Source organism: Protopterus annectens, chromosome 3.part0 (genome assembly GCF_019279795.1).
Source record: "Protopterus annectens isolate FY-2018-M chromosome 3.part0, PAN1.0, whole genome shotgun sequence".
In the NCBI taxonomy this organism is placed as follows: Eukaryota; Metazoa; Chordata; order Ceratodontiformes; family Protopteridae; genus Protopterus; species Protopterus annectens.
Window position 1 is genome coordinate 929,595,027 of NC_056731.1, and position 23,465 is coordinate 929,618,491.

A 23,465-nucleotide genomic window follows, 5' to 3' on the forward strand; every position below is an offset into this window, starting at 1 on the left:
TTTTTAGTCATCTCTTGTTTGCTATTAGTTCCTATAAGGGGGAAATATAGGTCTGTCCTTTTTAGAAATAATTTCAGCAACTAGGGCATCAAATAGTCTCGTAGGGTATCCTCTCTCCTTAAACAGTGTTCTGAGAAATGATGTTTCTTTGTTAAACAGATTGTCATGACTACACATTCCAGAAGCCCTTATTAGTTGCCCTTTCATTATTCCTCTTTTTTGAGGAAATGGGTGATAACTATCAAAATGGAGAAACATGTTGGAATAGCTTTCATACACTAGATTGAAAGCAGTTTTGTACATAGTTCTTCTCCAATTTTACATCTAGATATTGTAGTTGATCAGTTTGTATGTTGCAAGTAAATCTAAGAAATTGTGTGGTGTTACCAATGTATTTTATGAATTCTTCGATGTCACTTTTGTCACCCTTCCAAAAAATACATATGTCATCCAAATAACGTTGGTAGTGTATAATGTATCTGGTCCAATTGGATTTAAATATATATTTAGTTTCCCAAAATGCCAGAACTATATTTGCATAAGCTGACGCACATGGGGTGCCCATGGCTACCCCCCTTTTTTGCTTAAATAGTTCTCCATTAAAAAAGATGAAATTATTTAAAATAACTTCCATGAACTCCACTAAGAGAACCTATGGTGTTATTACTGAGACCAGATGAGGTGACCAATAGCTCATTAAACCACTCCAACCCTGTATCGTGTGGAATACTTGGGAATAGTTCTATGACATCAGTTGATATCAAGTATCCTGTCTCTGTGAAGTATTCACTTTTAATATTCTTAAGGAATTCCCATGAATCTTTGCACAAGTGTTTTAGTGTTGAAACAAAGTTTTTTAGTGTTATATCCACAAATTTACTCAGTGATTCAGTAATGTCTTTGGCTCCAGCTACAATTGGCCTAAAATGTAGTGGATTTAAACCTTTGTGCACTTTCGGTATTCCAAATAACACTGGTGTAAGTGGTTTCTGGACTAGCAAATTGAATAGCTGCTCGTTGATTGCTCCTTGGAGGAGGTGATCTTCCAACATGTATTTTATTTTTGCATATGCAATGTTTTTTTTTCATTTACTGACACTTCACTATATTGTTCAGTATCATGTAATAGTGCATGAATATTTGCCTCGTAGTCCTGTTTGTACATTAGAACTACACCCCCTCCTTTATCAGTTTTCATAACTCTAATACCATCTTTTTTCAGGAAATCTGTTAATGCAAAAGATTCATCTGGGAGATTGTTCTGGTACACCCCATCTTTGTTTTGAGTATCCCTGATTTCTGCTTCCACCATTTCCTCAAATACCTTTAATGAGGGATGAAGGGGTGGGTTTGAAAGTACTAGAGCGGTGCAGGAGACTGGGGACATAATCCTTTCCTTTGAAGTAGATACTTAAATTTAACTGACGTGTAAATAATTTTAAATCCAATACAGTTTCAGTAATGTTTAGTGGTTTAGCTGGTACAAAATGTAACCCCTTTTTTTAATAAGTCAAAATAACTATCATTAACAACAATTTCTGTGTAATTGTATATTGTGAAATTATCTTTTTTCTTAATATTGCAAAACGGGGCTTTGTTTCCACCTATATTACTTTTGTCACAGAATGTATTACCATCCTTGTCATATCTCATCTCTTGGATTTGCTCCACCTCCGTGCATATGGCATAAATTGTCTGTTCCTCTGCCTCCCCGGGCCCTGAAAAAAACCCTGAGCTGCTGAATTTTGTGGCTGGTTCAATTTTTGCGCCAACCTCTCGCTCCTCCTAGGTGCATCAGTGTAACCTGTTTCATCGTTTTCAAACACTTTAACAAGTGGTATAAGTATTAGTTATGAAGTTACTTTTTAATTCATTAGGCATTTTGTATTTGCAATATTATTGCTTGGTATGTTTACAATGTTTTTCATGTTTTACACATTTCTATTTGTCATAAGATCTGACAAATATTTAACATCTAATGTCTGAAACTTGTGCTTGGAAAAACAGTAACTAGCTTTAAATGTGGTTACCAGTAGTCATCTTTTTTAACTTTTATAAAAAAGTGAAACTTTAATTTATTTACTGAAAAGCTTTTTATTGGTTAATAGATTTAATGAGCATTAATTAACCTGAGCAAGCAAACAGTATAAAAGACAAATCACAACATTCATTTGGTATCTTGATAAAGCCTGGGAGGTCCTGAGTGAAAGCGCTTGATTTACTTTGGATTTTTTATCTTGCTGACGAATCTGTGGATTTTATTGTCTATATTAAAGAAAAGATTGCATCTACTTGGTCTAAAGCCGTGGTTTTTTGCTGGTTTATAATGACATAATGTATTGTCAGCACTCCCAGATGCATGAAGGTGGTGTCTGCTGCTGGGTTAATTAGTCTGTACCAGTTTTTGGGCCTTGTATTTGGGCTTACTTCTGCCTTCAGGTTTTCTCCACGTTTGTGAACACGGTAGCAGCCTATGTCTGACTACTGGGGCTGTAAGATTTTTCTGATATGTTACTTGCTGGTTGCTGCAGTAGCCTCTTACCCAGCTGAAGGAGTTGCTGCTTGGATTCTGTGTCCTTGGAAAATGCACCTTCCAAAGTCTCCTGTTTTCTTGTCTCCTGTTTGGATGTTCTCCAAATATAGACATGTCAGATCCTTTTTACTGTAGGATAGCTGTCTATCAGCCTGGAGGTGTATAATCTTTTCTTCCCAACCAGCATTTGTAGAATCCTGCCTCAATGCTTCGGGATGATTATTTCAATCTCCGTGGTTCTTTATGCTATATTTTCTTCCTAATGGATTCGGCATTTGACTCTCTTCTTCAGTCTATTAAAATCTCTATGGCATAGTGCTCATACCTGGCCTAGGGAGATTCCCTTCCAACTGCAAACTTCTCAGGTGACTGTGACCACTAACCCATCTTGTTAGATCAGGGGGCATAGTTTCACCTCCTTATCAACCTTTTTGAGATGAAAGCCAATATGCTCTTTTTGGGTATTCTCTTCATCCTCCAGTCCAGACAGAACTGTTCTATAACCCTCAAGGAAAGCATATGGCAAAGCCAGAGAACTTGTGCAACAGAATTGGATTGTGGGGGGGGGGGGGGGGTTATTCAATAATGTTTCGTGTACCAAAGAGGGGTTGCTTCTTGGAGACTGGGGGCACAGATCTTTCCCTCTGCATAGTCCTATTGTGGTGGCTTGGGAGGGTACTCTGAAGCATTGTTTAACCCTCCAGACTTTTTACTTTCTGGCCAAGCAAAATATAGCGACAGGTGAGCAGGACCAGGACAGACCCTCACAAATGAAAATGAAATGAGGCAGTCTTCCAGAATTTGATGCAGAAGCAGGGAACACCTCACAGAGGTCTGTTTGTCTCTTTTCAAAATGGACAACTGAACAAATCCAGATCTCCTTGCAGGCAAGGCTTGAAGACTGATTAGTTTTCATTCCCTTGGATGGTATGTTCCTTTATGCTTTTCTACAGATTTCCACTGTAATTTCTGAATTTCAGGAGGACTCTCCAAAAATCATGGTGACTCCCTTCTGGCCCAGGCTGCAATGAATCTTCCTTATGGAATTAGCCTAAGGCAGTTACTACAAGCTTCCACACAAATTGGGGGTGGTTGATGCACCCTAGTCTGAATCATCTTCAACTTCCTGGCTAGGTGAGTCGATTTTTTTTGAGGGCCTTTACGGAAAAAGGAGCAGTTGGACTTTCCCTGTAAATGCATGTAAAATAAATTAAATCAGTTTCCAGGTGGCTGTAGCTCTATGTTCTTCTATAAAGCATTACAAATTGTATTCCTTCTCAAAGTACAAAACGGGCTTTGCTAGGACAATACTCCAGGGGCTCCTATATAGTAATCATTTCTCCTCTACAAGCTGAATAAAATGTGGTAGCTACTGCAACAGTGACACTGCTGAACATAGTTTGTGTAAGTTGCACTTGCCATTTTCTAAGTCATAACTGTTGCAGTAGCTGCTCCCTCCCCACCTTTCTGTATATAGAGATTTATTTTCTTTGATTTTGTCTTCCTGATATAATTTGCGTCTGCTGTTTCTCTTTTTCTGGCTTTGTGATAAAACATCCTGGGTGCATGTCTGGAAAAATGTAGCTGGGAATTTTTTTCTTCAATACTTTGTTTCCTAATTATTTTACAGTATTTTAATGAGAATTTCAGTCTCATTAGAATGTCAAAATTTGAAGTGGCGTGATAGACCACAAGGTGTCATGTTAACCCTTGTTTGCTTATTTTATTTACCAGTGTTGCATGTAGGAAGCAAGATAGCTTTATTACTTTCTTGTTTTTGCTTTTTATCTAATTCAGTATGCTAGTACTTGGGGCATTGCTATTTTTTATTCATGGCATAATTTTACGGAAGGTGTAGTATGTAGAAAGGAGTATAACAATGAATTCAACACTATTATTTTATCCAGGTAATAGTATCCAACCTGCTGAACCACTGACAAGGCTATTGTACTCACTTTATTGGGAAAATCAGAATGATTTGGGTTTTATTTACATGCTTGGTGCTTGTGTTCACACTGGCACTGTAGTGTGGCATAAAGGAAGGTGGGTGGCATTTCTGAGTTCTCATTTTTTTGAGATTAAACAAATGCCCCATCTGATTTGGTAGTACCTGAGGAGTAAATAGCACTTGTCAGAGTAGGGGAGAGTTAGTAAAAAAAATTTCAGTTAAATTATTTTCTTAATTGAGACTATTGGAGAACAAGCTGATTGTGAGATCAGTGGCAAACAAGTTGATTGTGAGATCAGTGGCAAGCGTATCGGAGTTGTAAGCTCTCGTGCTAGGTGAAGCCTGTCTGTGTTTTCATAGAGAGGGTTCCATTTAAGAGCAAATCCTTCAAATCACTGGATGTGTACAGGTGGCTTGGGTGCTCTTTTAACAGAACCAAAGTCCTTTAGAAATTCGGATCAGCTGACTTGTATTGACACACACAAAGGGCAACACATGTCAAAACAGACAATTTCCAAATGTTTGCTTTCTGCTTATTACCTTTTGTTCCAACCATGGTAATTCAGTTCCAGTCAGTATGAAGTCTCATTGTACTGTAACCATGATTTCTCGGGTCTATATCACTTTGTCGAAACTGCAGAAGGTCGAACACCATATGTTCGAACTTCTAACCTCGAAGTGCAAAACCATCGAAGGCTTAGAACAGCAATCCCCCCCCCCCCCCCCCCGAGGAGGAAAATCGCTGTTCCAAGAAACACAACACTAGCACACCAAAAAAACACACATGCACTTAAAATCCTACACTAAACTGTACATACACTATCTATCCACTTAGTGACTGACCTTAGGGTTAAGCTATCGCACACTCACCTGACCCGCGCCCTAACCCTAAAGTCTGTCGCACACCTACCTCACCTGCACCCTGAACCCAACCCGTAACTTTCCACCACAGTGCTGAAAAATCACGAAGCCACATAAATGGCCCACCAAATTCTTTCCCTGGGAAAGAATTCTGTGTTCCGCGGCTTCGCAATATTCAGTTTTCGAATTTCATAGTTCGAACATATGGTGTTCGAACTGCTGAAGTTTCGACGAACTGATAGGAACCCCATTTCTCTGGTGGCATATTGGAAAGAGGAACTCTGTGTGTTCTAGAGGCAACTCTTGTACTTGCACAACTGTACTATACCATGTAAAGGTAAGACTTCATAGATGATTACTAGGCTAATAATACCAAGGGCATTTTTAAGCCTAGCTGTTCTTCCCAGGAATCGAAATCCTGCACCTTGTGTCTTTGAGTTAAATACCTTTTAGTAATCATGCCAACCCTACCTCAAAGCATGGAGAATCAAACATTAACAGAGTGTTCTACCATCCCCCTCACTCAGGGTCACGTTTCCATAAAAGTATATGTTCAAATTGTTGACGCTTGCAGTAGCCACATTCACCCTTTCTACTCCTGTGTATAATTATTTGTTGGGGTATATGTCTTTTTGTATTGGTGGTTTAGGTGAGTGCACTTCACTCTTGGGCAAGAAAGTCCTGAAGATATCTTCACTGTAACTGGTCAGCCCTTTAGAGGAAAAATCAGCAGTTGGGAGTGAATATGTGGAAGGGACTCTGCTTTGGAAGCTGGCTGGCTGTTTTGTCCTGGACAGGACACAACCCTTATAGCCTAAAGGCTACTGCAGCATTGAGGAATTCAAACATCTACTGTTATATAAAAGTGCAACTTGCACAACTTTATATACACTTTTTTTAAAATCCTCTTCCAAGTACCAAAAAAGGCAGAGTGTGGCTGTTGCGTGGCCTTGCTCTTACTGGTGAACCCTTTAAGAAAATTGATAAATGTATGTACTTTTTCAGAAGAACTGTTTTGAGTATTGTGAATAAGTAGGAATAGTTTATTTAGAAAAAAAAAGTTTGTAGCTTGTTCATTATAGTTGTGGATAGTTTTGAATTATCAATTGTAACATGCTGCATATTTTACAATGATGAGTTATTTATGTTTAGAAACATGAGCACTGTTGGACAGTCAGAGTGCCAGTTGTAAATGGGGCATACCCCAATTGAAAGAAGCCCAGCCGTTTAAGCCTTTTTGAGTGGCCTGCTTTGTATTGGAATATGCTTCTTAATGTCCTCCAAAAACTGTTTAGAGAGGGAGTGCTAAATATCAGGGGGGAAAAGTTATCAAAACTGTAGAGTTGATAAGATATGGTTACTGATGCTATGATCGTACTGCTAGTAAACATTTCTCTCAGCTGTCCATAGTTTGGCAAGCACCTTCATATAGTTTTGTCACGTCCCTTGTAACCCCCCCCACCCCTTCTACCCCAACTACACTGTATTTTACTGATGATGCACTGTGTAAGTGTAAGTGTGGAGAATAATGTATCTTATACATGTGCAGTGCATCATGATATTGGTATCCCTTAATTTACCCACTGTTGGCTTTGCTCACCCTGGCCAGTCATGGAATATTATCTTGTGTGTATGTAATGCATGTTGGATATAAAATGTATTTTTACTTTAGAAAGTAGGTGTGTGCTGTATACATTTAATATAGATGAAATAATTTCAACAATGCATGTTGTATGTTAAGTGTTCTTGCTGTCAGTCTGTATCTCATTGAGGCTGGACCCTTGTCCACATAGTTGTCATTTTAGATGCATCAGTTATCTGGACTGCGTCCTATAAGTTAACTCGGTATCACCAATAAAATGAAATGTCTGAACTCCACAGACCTCCTTCTATTCTAGACCATCTTCTGGGAAAAAAAGAAATAAAGAAGGCATAAAATAAACACATGTAACTATCCTGTGAGGTGTAAATGCTATAATCGGCAGTGTTATCAGTATGAAGTCCCCCAATGATGCATTCAAGAGACTGTAATGAACACCTCTGTAAAATTTCACAAACTGCTTTTCATGTTTTGGAAGTGGTACAAGCCAGGCATATAGTATTGACAACATTTGCTCAATTGAAGTAAGCTTCACATTACAGCTTTCTTCTCTCTGCTCTTGTTTACAGAGCTGTGACAAATGCATGTATACTTTTAGTACAAATAACTGTAAATATTTGTTACTGATGTTTTGTCACTGTTTGCACTGTACATTGTACATTTTTTGACAGCTTTTCTTTCTCATCCAAGGTTTTACCTGATGCCACATAGTTTGCTGTTTTGTTTTTGAGAGAGTAATGTACAGTATTTGTACATGTTAAGAATTGCAAACAATGTCACCAGTATGGTGTACTATACATGGACAGTAACAATGTATTTTCTCCCTTCCACCATGACCTTTCACAACATGCCTCTAAACATGTAGCACCGTTATGAAAATATTAACATTGTTGCTGCAGAATATCATAGGTTAACAATTTGTGTCATTTTGTTGGTTACACCTTGCTTATATTTTATGCTCTTGTTCGGTAAGGAAGCAAGAGATGCCATAAGGAGCTATGTATGGGTGTGTATGCAGAAAAAGTGCATCAGGTGTGAAGGAGTTAAGGCTTTGATAATATTCGAGGGCATCCATCTTCTGCAAAAATTGCCGGAATTTGTAGTTTCCATGCATTTGCCACCCCCAGATTCTGAGATGGTCCAAACACCAGTAGTAGTGTGTGTGTGTGTGTGTGTGTGTGTGTGTGTGTGTGTGTGTGTGTGTGTGTGTGTGTGTGTGTGTGTGTGTGTGTGTGGTAAAAGCTAATCTCAAAGGGCTCTGGCTGACTACGTTTGCAGATGACAGCAAGCTAGGAGTAGTCATTGAATCCCTAAATGAATCGGCAGTCCTGTGGGAATGTTTGTCCTAAATCAAAAAAAAAACCCTGTGCTAAAAAATGGATTAAAACTAAATGGCAAAAATGTATTGCATCTGTAGGAAAACTGTCTTCCACAGGGAAATACTGCAATGACAGTACACCCCTAGGAGTTGACCCATTTGTTCAGAAGTGTGTACTAAGCTAATGGCCCCGGTGCCTTTGCAAGCTTAGCCTGTAGGATTACCCTGGCATCGTGCCACCTAACCTTAGTTCCCAGTGCCTCTGTCGAGTAAAGCCACTGGAGTGATCCCTGGGGTGAATTTTCTATTTCTATTTGAGGATTTAAGTACCTGTGTGGACACTGGCCTAACTTTTGACCAACGTGTCCATTGTTGTAAGGAAGTCATTCTTCTCCTGTATTGCACAATTTAATAAACAATGGGATTGGGTCTAGATCTAGGGGTATCGCTGCTCCCCTTTACTTGGGCCTCATTAGGCCAGTCATGGAGTATAATGCTCTTTGGCATGTTTCTGCTCAGGCACATATAACAGCTGAAATCCCTACATAATCACTTTTGGATAAACGGTCTAAGGATGCTCTACATGGACAGACTCCTGTCACTATAGTCTGATCCTGCAGACTGCTAAAGGGTGACCTGTCTGGCATACAAGGCACCCTCGGACCCAATACTGGCAGATGTACTACGCAAGTCACATGGTATTAGAATCCCGCTGTCTAGGGATCTAAACCTCTTCTGCAACATCAACGGAGCATTTGGAGGGACAGATGTATCTCTGAGGATGCAGTTGCTCTGGAACAGACTCCCCATCCACATATTTTATCCTTGTCCATATTCCAGCACAACTTGGATCTGTGGATGGTAACCAGAAAAGTTACCCCAGGACTGTCCCCTGTACCAGGAATGAAGAGGCAGCATCTAAATGCTTTATCCCATGCATGAGTCCCCTAAAATTGTCTGTGGTATGATCCCAGTTATTTTGTATTGGGGGTTGTATATAATCAGCTATGCGATGGGGGTTATATATATATAATCGGCTATGCGATGGGCAAGGCCAATCTCTAACCAGTCTGTAACCAAATGGGATAGGTTAATTCATAGGTTCATAGGTGGGTACTAGGCTAATGGCCCTGGGCCCCTTTACAAGCCTAGCCCATAGAAGTGCCCTGCATTGTGCTGCCCATTATTTGTTCCCAGTGCCTCTAGAGCCACTGGAGTGATTCCCCAGTGTGAACTTTCTATTTCCTATCCACTCATCAAGATTTCTATTGAAAAAGAGCTAGTGAGGTGCTCTGCTTGACATGTATGGGAAGTCTGTCCAAGAGCATCGGCAGTCTCTGGATTATGAATCTGTCCCTCCAGCATGTTCTGTTGATTGTGGCAATGGGGTTGAGGTCTCTGGAGCTTGTGGTGTGGAGGGATTGTGATTTCTTTAGATGTAGCATTTCTAACAGAGCTGGGTCAGGCATGGCTTTGTAAGTCAAGCAGATGTTGCCTCTTGGTAGACTATATACGACAGAGAATAGCGGGATTTTTTTGAGTCTGTCTGTGTAGGACATGTGTTTAAGACCTAGGATCCTCTTTGTGAGGTACTTCTGTGGCCTCTCCAGCTGTTGCAGGTGTCTAGTGAGGTACATGCCAACTGGGGCATTATACTCTGATTGGTCTGAGGGAAGAGTAGAGAGAAAAATGATTACCTCTTTCTTCCTGGATGCAAAACTCTTGATAATGACATGTGCCACATAGAAGGACTTACTGACCACAGTGGCAATGTAGTGGTCGAAGGAGAGGTTGCTGTCTACCTTTATCCCCAGATCTCTTATAACGCCTTCAGTGGGCTCCCATCGATGTGGTTTTTAGTGGGAACTGAGTTTTTCCCAAAGGGGATGACTATGCATTTTTTGGCATTAAGCCTAGGGCCATGGTTTCGACACCAGTCATTGGCCTCAGTGAGGCCTTTCTGTAGGATGTCTGCATCTCACTTGGGGGAGTTAATAATGGCTCGCAGTCTGACTTGGAGTTCGCTACTTTCACACTGTGTGTTCTCTCTGTGATCCAATTTGCAACCCACCTAATGATATAGGGGTTGATGCCTAGTTTGAGTTTATCAATAATTCCCGAGGTGAGGAATGGTATCGTAGGTCTTGGCCAGATTGAGGTATGCTGTATGACCTGGCTTACCTTCATCCAGCACTCTGGTGACTGACTCAAAGAAGTCGACCAGGTTGAGCAGGCATGATCTATTTTCACAAAACCAAATTGTGTGGGGTCTAGAGTTTGGAGATTCCCTATATCCTTGTTAATTAGGTCAATGTTGATGCGCTCCATAGCCTTGCATATCAGACTCGTCAGGCTAATGGGGTGGTAATTTCCAGTGTCTGTAGTTCTTCCTCTATGGAGAGGGATGACTGTAGCAGTGCGCCATTTGGTAGGGACAAAGCCTGAGGTGAGGCTGTGAATGAACAGAGCACACAGATGTGTTGACAGTTCACTTTGTAATTCATGTTTTACACAGCCAGGGATATTGTCTGGTCCCATGAAAGCTGTATTCTTGGTCTTGGACAATGCAGCTTTAACCTGTAATGCAGGGTGCCTGGCATTCTTCTGGTATTGAGATTGGCCCTTTGGGGGGGGGGGTAAAGTTGGCATTGAATCTGTCAGCCAGTATATTGGCTCCATATACGAGGTACCATTGTGGAATAACTCAGAGCAAATCTGGGTATTGCCATGGAGATTCTTGATACAACTAAAGAAGGCTTTGTGGTTCTTCGTGTCTACTGCAATTCTGCCTTCATAATGGCTTTGGAGGTTTTGATAAGGGATCTCAAATTTTTGTTGAGGCTAATCGGGGATTTTTTCCAGTCTTGGGACTTCACCTTTTTCTACAACAGTTTCTTCCTTCTGTTGTAGAGTTTGTTAATGGCAGGGAGCCACCAGACTGGCTTCCTTTTTTTGGAGGAGAGCATCTTTGTTCTGTTGGGTATGGCTAGTTCCATGCATTTATGTATGTGTTTGTACAGTGCTTTGGTGTATGATTCAGCTGTCATGCATCTATTTTCCATTGGCATGGGTGCCAATGCCGTGAAGTTAGCCCCCTCTGTTTTTAGGAGTCCAAAGTCAGCTTTGGAGAAGATTTTCATGGTGGATACCTTTGCGAGGGGTGTGGGTGATATGTGGATTTCCATAGTGATTAGTTTGTGGTCTGATCTAACTAGGGAGGAATTGACTATTGGTGTAGAGCAACAGTTGCCTATGTTCGTAATAACCAGGTCAAGGATGTTCTTTCCTCTAGTGGAGGTAAGAATGAGCTGGTCCACGGCATTGGAATTGATGAATTCCAGGAAGCATTGGGACAGTGCATTGGTGTTTTTTCCCAGTTGATGGGGTAGTTGAAGTCTCCTAGTATGAGTGTTGGGTTAGACCTTGATAGATTCCAGGGTGTCTAGGAATGTGGAGTGAGGGTCAAGGGACATGGTTGGGGACCTATAGCAGGCTATGACCTGGATCGCAGTCTTACTCAATGTTAGTTGTACCTGAAGTATCTCAGATGCATTATGCTGGGCTACTAGTCTGGAGGTGTGCATATCCTTTATTAATTTGGAGACACCACTGCCTTTGGAGCTTTGGGCCATGTTTTTGGGCCGAAGGTGTGAAATGAGTTATAGCCCGGTAGCGCAGGGGTGCTTTCTGCTGCTTTAAACCAGGTCTCCATTACAGCACAAATGTCTATGTTCTCCATTTTGAGGAGTGCTTTGAGCGAAGTGCATCTTGAGATTGATTTCTAGCATTGAACAGCATGATCCTCTGATTGCATTCATTTATAGCTGTTATGGTGGTAATTTGGTCTTTGGATCTCTGCTTAAATAAAAAGGCACTGTGAAACCCAGGGGTGACAGATGCAGGCCATCTCTGGCAAAGCATCGAGGTCTGTCAAGCATGTCATCCCAAGCAGACAGATACTGGATCCCCTTGGAATGACACCAGAAACTTAGCCAATTGTTGAAGTCCAACATTTTTTGTTTGTACTTCGGTATCATTCTGGGTGATGGTAGGATACTGCTCAGGGCTGGTGTCCTACCTGCCTGGGCCCACATAATCTTAGAGCTCCACCATGTGTCTTATGTAGTCCAGGGAGGTATGTCTCATGTCATTCACACCCACATGGACAATGCCAGAGTCATACTTGTACTTGTTGTGGAGTGACCTGAGTGTGTGTGTTGTCAGATTCTGGCACCTGATAGACATTGACTGTTACCTTCTTATTCAGCTTGGTGAGTGGGACATCTGTGTGCCTCACTATTGAGTCACCTATGATTAGTGTATTGGGCAAGGTGTTTAGCCTTGGAGGCTTAGGTTGAGGAGCACACTGTGGAGGTGAGCTATGTGTCCTGTGGTTTGTGTTGTGTTGGTAGAGTGCATTTCTGACTTAGAGGTCTTTGCTGTTTGGGTAAATTTCTATTTAGTGCCCCCTTGAAGGTGGGTGTGTGGTTTGTGTTGGGTACAAAACGAAATTAACTAGGCCTGAAATGGTTCGCAAGGACAGCTAGTGTAGTACTTCTGAACCTGTTGATCTTTCACCTCCCTCATGATGCAAACTGAATGCAGTGCCACAGATGAGGGAAGCGATATAGCAGGAGTCTGCATAGGTTCTGATATTCCTGGATGCATTTGAGACTGAGGATGTTAATGTGTTTATAAGCATTTCTTCCAAGTGATCTTTCTTGCTGTTGTCTGAGATGTACAGAAAAGGGGCCTGGATCCTGGATTTGTTCCTATGCATTCAGCATGTCTGGCAACGAACACCCTTCAGCACTTGTTCTGTAGCAGGTACGGGTTTTACGGAATCTGGTTGCTAGCCTGAGGCCCAACCCTCCTTAGAGGGTGCACCACACACACACACACACACACACACACACACACACACACACACACACCTATGCCCAGTTTAGTGTTCAGTCTACCTACTGCTGGTCTTTGGAATGTGGGAGGAAACACACAGGGAGGACATGTAGACTCCACAGAGAAGGCACCCCAGCCGAGAATCAAACCAAAGAACGTCTTGCTGTGAGGCGACAGCTGTAACTGCTACACCACTGCACTGTCCACAGAAAGGGGCCAGTGCCATTTAAAAGGCTTGTATTCCCATTCACCTCAAATGACAGCAGAACTGTCACACATTGGTCCATTATGTAACTGTAGGAAGCATGGTCAGCAGCAACAGTCCAGGATTTTTCACCCCATTCTACCCAGGACTTTTTTGATACAGAGGTCTTTTTGAAGCATGAAAGACAAATGAGGATCCACTCCATAAGTCCACTCTGGGTCAGCACCTTGGTGCTGAGCAGGTTTCTATCACCTAGGTTCCCCAATTAGAGGTTACTGTCTTCAGGAATTTGCACCATACAGTAGACTGAAAGGAAATGTTGCAATTTTTTGGAGTTGTGGCCTTGCTTCCTTTTTCCGTGTATTCGGCCGGGTCTCTGCATAGTCCCTAAATCCATTGGAGTGGAATGGAATGCTGTATTTGCTTGTCCAGGCTGATGTTGAGGTGGGAAACCTCCCTTCCCCTTCAAGGTAGCTAGAGAAGGACCCTATTCTAGCAGTAGGTGATTTGGAGCAAGCAATACTGCAGCATTGATATTGGTAGGGGTCCTTCCTTTTGATGCAGTCATCTGTATCAGAGCACTTGGGTGCAGATCCTTTCGGAACCAGCTTTCTTAAAGTATGTTTTGTGGAGAATCCAGATCTTTTTGGAATCCTGAACTGGGTAAGGAAGAGGTAGTTTTTTTGTTCCAATGGAAAATGCTTTAGTGTCAAAAAGAATAACAGCAACATTGTGAAATTAGTAAGTAAATGAAAGACTGAAGGAAAAAAAAAAAAAAAAAATATATATATATATATATATATATATATATATATATATATATATATATATATATATATATATATATATATATATATTTATATTCTGTGTGTGTGTGTGTGTGTGTGTGTGTGTATAATATATGTAAATAACATCCTCCCTTTCTATATAGGAATAGACATGTTAAATGCCTTTGTAGTAAGTGGTTGAGAGACTGAAATTTTGACTGTTATACTGAGAGGCAAACCAAACTAAGCATATACCCTACTTTACTGTTCCTGATTTGAAGGGTTACTTCAGAAAAACTCCGTTAAGGCTGGTATATATAACACAAGCAGGAGAGGGGTAGTGATGAAATGGAGTTTATAAATGGAGAAGTTTATAGAGAGAGTAGGATTTTGGATGCAGGTCCTTGGAGAGCAAATCATACAGAATATTATAACCATAAAATAAGAGAAAGTATTTTAAGAATTAACCCAACACAAGAACTGGGAAAGTGTAGGTTTTACCAGTAGGAATGACTGCAAGTAGAAGTACAGATAATAGGCAGTAGGGGGGAATTTACTGGAGAAAACTGGGGAAAGGGACCCGAGGTACTGGGAGCAAATAACTAGAGAAGGAAAAGGAGTGGGATGAAAGTCAGCAGAAGTATAGACTGCAAGTTGGAGACTGTCTACACTCTGTTCTTAATACCTGGTAGGGAAGGCAAAGTAAAGGTATAGGAGTGCAAAGTGGAAAAAACAAGTGCTGACAGAAGTCGTCCAGGTGATGATGATTAGGCTAAAATATTGTATAGTAAGTGTAATCCATCAGAAGAGGTTAGAAAATACTTGTAGAATTCCTTTGCATTCTCTTCCCAAAGTACCATGGGAGGACATCTGTATGGCTGTCATCTCAAGTATGAAACGGACTAGTTGAGATAATGTTTGGAAGAGTTTATGTATTTGTGTACCATAAGCAGAATTCAAAAAGTTTCCTTGTGTAGATAGCAAAAGGCGGAACTGGAACAGAGAGGAGTAATTGGAGAAAATTTTTTGAAGATGTAATGAGTTAGCAGATTGTAAAAATTCCCTACGGAGTAGATTGTCAGACATTCTGAGTGAGCAAAACCAAGGAAATGATTCTTTTGAGATTTGGGTATAGTATCTGAATTGCCCAGACATAGTAAGGCTTTAAAAGTTTAGCGCTGTCAGCTGCCAAAAAAGGCAGTTACTAGAAAGTGGAAATCAAAATATGAACTGTAATCTTAAGTTCTGAATAGTGGGGTGATGGTTAGAAAATGGAAGAAGTAAACTACATAAAAATCATTTTGTGAACCGTACATGCAGAAATGTTCTGGAGAAAGACTTAGAAATTTAACTTTTCATGTAATATTGGAGTGAGTGATTGATTTTATGATTAACAGAATATGTTTAATAAATGAAAATGGATTATTTTTATTTTATGTACCTATATCACTGACTTCTGTTAGAATTTTTAATATAGGTGTTTAAGAAAGAATTTGGTAGGCCTTTATAATTTCTACCTTGGTCTCTTATCCACTGCAAGATCTTGTCCTCCTTAGGGCACTACTCAACTTTTCAAGATGCTTGCTCTTCCACTGTTTTGAAACTACTGCCTGTGTGCATTTTGAAATGTCTGACCTGAAAATTTCTTCTTGGGTTAATCACTTTTGGCAAGAGGGTTTGGTTATAGATGGAGCAAAACAGTTTTGCACAGAAGGAGACTTCGATTTTATTAACATTTTATTTATTTTCATTGGTTCTGTTTGGAGTGACATTAAATCTGTTTAATTTCAGGTGTGTTGGTGTGTAAATGAAAAGCAGCAATGATCATTTTGGTTTTAATGTAATGTTACAGATGTGGGCACTATATGCCAAATACAGTTGTAAATCCCCCATAAAATTGTCATGGGTGATTGTGTGACTTGCAAAATGCTAGACTCTATTTCTCATACTTTTATGAGTTGACAATGTGTATGCTTATTCAGTGCTAATGATTCAGTACACTGTTTAATAACAGAATATTTTTACAGTATTTACTGAAAGGCAAATGTGTAGAGTTGACAACAAGCAATTGTAAATGTACACGGGCATGTATACATGGACGTGCAGACTGTTGCAGGGTGTGTGTGAGACCTCACCCCCATACATTGTAAAAGACAGCTTGTTTATCCAAGTATTTTTGGGTTTTATTTCAGGTAGCATTTTGTGCTAAAGGTTCTATGAAGAAAATGAGTGGAGTTGCATTTACAGGTTAATGGTTTAATAAATTTAAATCCCAGACAAACCAAGTGCAGTATGTAAAATGTAGAATTCATGGATTCTAAACAGTAAATCAAAATGTTTTGTCTGCTCGGAAAGATGCAGTAAAAAGGTGTCTTGTGTGTTTAAATGGTTCATTGGATATTCCAAAACATACTTTGTTTTAATTTGTTGTATTTCAATGAGAATCAAACTGAAGTATTCAGCTTTCTTGGTAAAATGTGATATTTACAAACTCTTAGGGGGGGGAAAGTGAGTTAGAGAGTAATTGAACATTTAAAACAAAATATTAAACTGTCACTTTCCCACAGACCAAATGTTTAAAATAACATTATTGCCCAGTAAATTATCAAGCATAAAGTATTTTTTGTCAGCCTGGCTAACTACCTCCTTTTAAGCAATTGCATGGCTTAATTCCATGCCCCACCAAACTGTAAGGACATGGTAGTCTTTGTAGTAGTTTTAATGGAACTGCTGTACAAGCATGTAAATAACTGCACAGAAACGGCAGTACTGGACTACTAAAAGAAGCTTCCCCGGTGGAACCCTGGTATAAGTAGGATATACAAATAGGAAAAGAGAAACTCCCGAGTTGCTTGTTGAAAAAGATTAGAGACTAAAAGTCCGCCAAAGCAGATTTTGAGACAAAAATAGCCTCCCAGGCTAGAGATTCAGTTATGTATGCAACTAGATTAGGGGATATGGCAAACTTGCTGGCCGATCAGTTTTGCTCCAGTTTCGCTACCCACATTTTTCCCCTATCACTAAAGAACAGTTCCTCCTTGAACTCTCCCCAGAGCTAAAACACTGCATTAGTGTGTCCTGATATCCCAGGATGCCTCCTAAATAACATTAAACATTACCTGAAGGTCACTAGAGTAATGGACAAGCGTAAAACAGTACTTGCTGCCTACCTTGATCTGGCAAAGACATTTTGACACAATACCTCATATTGTAGACAAACTGACAGATTTGGGCTTAAATCCCTGTGCATCACCCGATGGACTTATTTCTCAGTGTAAATTTAAAAATAAAATGATCAAATGGTCATCTAAAGTAACTTAAACTCCGATCTCTTGTACCCAAAAATGAGTCAAGGGGAGAACTGTTGACTATAATGTTAATTTCAAAAATAAGCACCAAAATGGATTTTCTCTACTAAAATTAATTTGGACATTGCAGCTGCCAAAATGGATTTCTGCATTTTGGGTCTGAATTCAAAAAGGCATGGGTACAGCAGTTTTTTTTTTTTATGTTGCCACTCTGAATAAAGCTCGTATTACTGTTTTGTTATTTAACAAATAATATAAATACGTTCTTTGTCTAGTAAAAGCAGTTTATTCTTCTTTGTTACGAAGGTTTGCAATAAATGCAGCGTTTTGTGTACTACACAAATGGTCAGGAAAAAGTAAGACTGTGTTTTGTAAAAATGCAAAGATGTAGCAGCATTGACAAATTCTAAATAGTAATTGTACTATTTTACTGTCTGTTAAGGATGTAAGTTAATACAAAGTTCCAAAATGTCTTGTTTTAATGTACATGGTCTGTAGTTCTGCCATCTTAGTTAAATTACGTAAGTTTTACATTAATCTGTTCTAATGCCTTGCCTTAAACTGCTTTCTTGTCTTAGTGCATTTACTAATAACAAACTGTAATAAGAAACCTCTTAAAGGGGGAATCGCTACTTTTATCTTGGAAAAGCTGACCTGTTCTCTTTGAATTTACCGTCATTGCAGAAATTTAATTCCTTTCCGAAACCTTGTTTCTCACAGCAGTCACATTGACCAGGGAGATATCTGGTATTGTGGAAGGGATCTACTTCAGTAGACTGAAATCCCACTTACCTGACTTTTAAAATACCAAGAATACAGCCGAAAAACCATAATACCAACTTCCCAGAACACTGACATTTCACTGCAGGTAAGTAACCACAGTGAACTTTGCCCCTTACCCCACAGTAGTGTGATTTCTGAGTTAGTATATTTAGTTAGGGGGTGAAGCCCCCCACATGGGTGGTCTTACTTTGCTTTGGTTTTAATCCATTTTTTTAGGTTGGCCAAGTGGTTACTTACCTCAAGTGAAATGTTGGTGTTCGGGTGGTCTGTCTTCTGACTTGTCAGGTTTGTCATCTCTATTTAAAGTTCTGTGATATGGTATTTCTGTTTTTTGTAGTAGATCCAGAGGAGGGTAGTGCTGACATTTTAATAAAGGCAGGGTGACTTTGCATAGTAGCCTGGATTTCATGTGTATAGTAGCTTCAGAGCTAAATCATTACCAGTTAAAATGCCAGGCATCTTTCCTGAACAGTGTAGTAGAGGTGAATATATGTTGACTTTCTAGATGTTCACATGAAGCAGAGATTATCCTTGCATAGGATCAAGGTTATAGAATTGGTTTTCAGTTCTTTGTTTCCTTTGCCTTCAGCAGGTTGGGCAAACAAAAAAAAAAAACTTTATCCAGGTGCTATCAAGCTAAATAACTGTTCTAGACAGACCTAGAGCTCATCCATGAAGATCAATTTGTAGTGCTGGATCATGTGTTTTGTTGCATACTTTTGAAAGGTGCTAATCTGGATGTAATCTGAAGAATCCAAGTCTTCCTTCACAAGGTAAAGGCCCTGAAGTAATTCTGTCATGGTGCTACCCAGTGCATACTGTTAGGGACTGTGCCATTCAGCTTTCAAGTGGACTGCCTAAATTGTGTAAGATATGAAACTTGTGTACTTAAAATAACAGTAGATCTTCAAGGTCCATCTGCTTCTGCAGGCTCATGTCTTTCATTTCTGTACAGGTGAAGTCAATAGTACATGGAGCCTTTAGAAAAGCAGGATGCATACTAACATTAGAGACTTCAGTGCATATACTTTATTACTCTAGTACTACAGTAGAAATTAGATTATCTGAACTAACGACACCAAGGGTAGTTTGAACAATCAAACATGTAATTGAACCAGATTAAAAAAAAACTTAATCTTATTTTTTTCTGCACGCAGGGAATAGTTTTCAACCATTCAGTTATTCCATTGGACAAAGAATATTTTTCACACAGAAGCCGGCTATAAGATAAAAAAAACACACAAGCGAATATGTATAATGCTTACATATTCAGACTTATGATTTTTCCTTCCTGAAAACTTCGGATATGTTTTGGATGTGTTTGGATAATTGACATTTCGGATAATTGACTCTCTACTGAATAAACAAACTCTCTGGAGAAGAGAGAGAAGTGAGGAACATTATGGGAATTTTGGGAGGAGCTCAAGCTTTGAGCAAACCTAAAATGTTTGTACTGCCTGAGGTGACTAGTCATCCAGTTTTGAAGGACACTTTTTTAGTTATAGAAATTTGCTGCTTATGTTGTAGTTCTGGTAATACATTTAATGTAGTCATTAACAAATTTATGACAATTTTCTGTAACGGGTCAGATTCGTTGTTCTGCACTTCATTTAATTTTCTGTTTATAATCTACTGCAAATATTACAGATGCGAGTATTTAGGGGGGGGGGCTTTACAGCCCCCCCCCGCCACTGGATGTGACCAGCCCCATTAAAAACTGTTTAAAGGAACGTTTCAGGCAATGCTTTCCATGTGCCAGCAATGCATAGTAACTTTGCCACTAATTTGGGTAGTGAGGCGTTGTGATTTTAGTCTTTTTTTTTAGTATATTGGAAGACTGCTTAGCCAAAGTGCTAGGGGAATAAAGTGTTAGGCTTTTGATCTGTACATAATTTAGATTTATTAATGTTAATATTATGGGCATGCACAGTGGTGCAGTGGATAGCGCTGGCGCCTCTCAGCAAGAGATTCCCCAGATGTCCTTCATGGATGCATCTGCAGTCATAACAAGTGGGTTGTCCTGTCGTCAGGCAGCCCTGCAGTCGGCCGGATTCCAAAGTCCGGGTCCGGCTTCGGCTGATGTCGCACTCCACCCGACGTCATCTCTGTTGGTCTTCGGGTATAAAAGCATCAGCCGACGCCATTTTCCTCAGTCTTTCTTGCCGCGTGGCGCCCGAAGCAGAAGCTGTTCGCAAGTGCCGGTCGGTCGGATCCAGAGATTACTTCTACCGAATACTACTTCGAAGACTTCTAAAGCTAAGTACCCCGTTGGGGACTCTTTCTTGCCTCAGCCGATGTCAGAAAAAGTTAACAATTGTTTAACCTGTGGGAAACAAATACCTCATAAAGATTTCCACTCTTACTGTCTGCCTTGTTTAGGCCCAGCCCACGACGTAGCAGCCTGTTCGGCCTGTGCCTCTTTCAACCGGCGACGCTTAGGCGTCGGTCGGAGTTTGCAGAACAGTTTTTCGGTTCTGATTTTGCGTACATTATGCCGTCGGATCCTCCGACTACCCAAAAAACGCAAAGATAAAGACCGACACTCGCGGTCCCCGGGTTCGGCGAAACCACGGTAAAGCAAACGCGAGTGTCTCGGTTTCGGCGAAACCGAGAAAACTGCTCAAAGTACAGCTGAACCTATTCTTACAACTGAGGCCCCTGCTACAACTCTTGAATCGACCTCAGAAATTTTACCCACTACGGTGGTTGACTTATCAGACACCATCCCTTGGATGTCTCTACCCCAGCACGTGGTGCTTCTAGGCCTCCAGCTGCCATGTCCATTAAGGCCTTCGCCAGGGCTAAAGCAGCCAAGACTACTAAAACAGTGCCTGTTAAACCCCCACATCCAGGCCCTCTTCTAGTTCTCAAATGCTTTCTTTGGCAGAAGATTTAATTTCTTTAATTAGAGGATCTCAATCTCATCCAGACAGGGCCTCTCAGCCCCAGAGAAGAGACCTAGGGCAGAGCCCCTGAGCCAGTGTCTTCTGATGATTCTGCTGATGAATCAGACATAACTGACCAGCCTGAGGCTCCCTTCTCCAATTTTGAAGATTCTGATGCTGAAGAATCCATTCCAGCTGCTTCCCCACCAGAAGAATTCTCCTTTGGGGAAACCTTGCAAGCCATGCGAGAACAGTTCCAATGGCAGCAACAGGATTTTTCAGACTCCAGAAAAAGACTTAGGACCTTTCTGCACCTCCCACAGCACAGGCCCTTAGCTATACCTCCTGTTCTCTCTGTGGTGGATGATGCTTTCAATGATGTTTGCTCCGCTCCAGATTCTTTACCCCAGCCCTGCCAAACCAGACAGATTTTACAGGGTGCCAGATACTCATCACCACCTTTACAAGGCCCCACTTGCAGACCCAGAAACTATATCCCAGGGTCCCAAGGCAGTAGCCGCGACCACAGCTAAAACCCTATTCCTTCTGAAAGGGAAGCAAGGTCACTAGACAGATGGGGTAAAAGGTCTACACTTCAGCTACTCTCTCAGCTAGAGCTTTAAACTGTCAGTTTCACATGATACAATACCAAGAGTTTATGCTTGATCAGTTAACTAAAAAACTAACCACTGATGAATCTCTTGATAAGAAATATGTAATAGAGATGGTAAATAACATACAACAGGTTAGCAACCATTCCTTAAAATGTGGCTATGATGCACTGGAGGCTTCATTTAGATCAGCCATGACAGGCACAGTGATAAGAAGGCATGCATGGCTAAAGGAACAAGCTTTACCGGATCATGTTAAAGCTAAGTTGCTAGATGCTCCTATGGACAAGACAAGTTTGTTTGGTACACCTGCCCAGCAGGTTATGAAGAAAATGGAAGAAAAGGCAAAATCTGTTCAAACTGTTAAAGATTTCTTGCAGGTTCAACCCCCAAGGTTTAGCAGGAACTGGCCTGCCAAAAATTGGTCCTTTCCTGACTCCACAAAATTTCAAAGGGGCAGGAATAGACGTTCCAGAGGCAGAAACCAATCCAGAGGAGGTGCCTACAGAGGACGACAGTGGCAAGGTAACAACAGAGGCACAGACACAGCCACTGCCACTACATCAGCACAACCACAGTGACTTAATCCTATATCCGCCTACCAGGGAACAAATAGCAGCTCCTCTAGGCGGAAAGTTAACCTTATTTTCAAAGAACTGGCACTACATAACAAAAGACAAGTGGATTTTACAAACCATAGATCAAGGTTACGGTTTCACATCCACACTTTACCAGACGAAAGAGGAAAGCCAAATCTACCTCCAAATCAAAAAACAGAGGCTCTACGCCAGATAATGGAGTTAGCAAACATGAGAGCTGTGGAAAGAGTGCCAACAGCAGAACAAGGAAAGGGGTTCTACTCCAGACTATTCCTAGTTCCAAGAAAGGAAAAAAGTTGGAGACCAATTCTCGACCTGTCCACCTTAAATACATACATCATTGTCCCAAAATTCAAAATGCTGACCCTACAGCAACTTCTTCCCATGCTGGGCAAGGAGTCTTGGCTGGTAACTCTAGATCTCAAGGAGGCCTTAAATACATACATCATTGTCCCAAAATTCAAAATGCTGACCCTACAGCAACTTCTTCCCATGCTGGGCAAGGAGTCTTGGCTGATAACTCTAGATCTCAAGGAGGCATACCTGCACGTCCCCATTCGACCAATCTGCAGAAGATACCTCAGATTTCTTGCAGGATCAGAGCACTATCAATTCTCAGCATTGCCCTTTGGCTTATCTACTGCGCCCAGAGTATTCACAAAATGCCTGGCATCAGTAATCGCCCATTGCAGACTACAGGGAATTCAAATTTACCCATACCTGCCTGCTACAAGGGGACAACAAAAGCAAGCTGACAACAGATTTACAAAGGGTCATTTACTTGCTACAAGGACTGGGATACACAGTCAATTTACAAAAGTCAAGGCTGATACCATCCCAAACAAGGACATTCTTGGGCGCGGAATTGGACACAGTACAACAAATGGCATTCCTGACTACAGAAAAACAAAAAGAACTTCCTCTTTACTTCTTGGCACTAACAAAACTGAACAAGTTAACAGCAAGAAAAGTTCTGCAGGCCTTGGGCTTCATGGCATCATGCATAATCTTGGTCCCATTTGCCAGACTACATATGAGGAAACTACAGTGGTACCTAAAGAATTTATGGTCCCAACACAGACACAGTCTAGAAACAGAAATCCCAGTAATTCCATGCTTAAAACAGGAGTTCCTATGGTGGGCTCAGG

At 40.7% G+C, this 23,465-nt stretch overlaps 1 protein-coding gene across 3 annotated transcripts in view; it reads left to right on the forward strand.

Moving 5' to 3' along the window:
* Positions 1-23,465, forward strand: part of RBM24 (RNA binding motif protein 24) — a 53,165-nt gene that overhangs the window by 16,330 nt on the left and 13,370 nt on the right. The gene's annotated exons all lie outside the window — the stretch shown is intronic.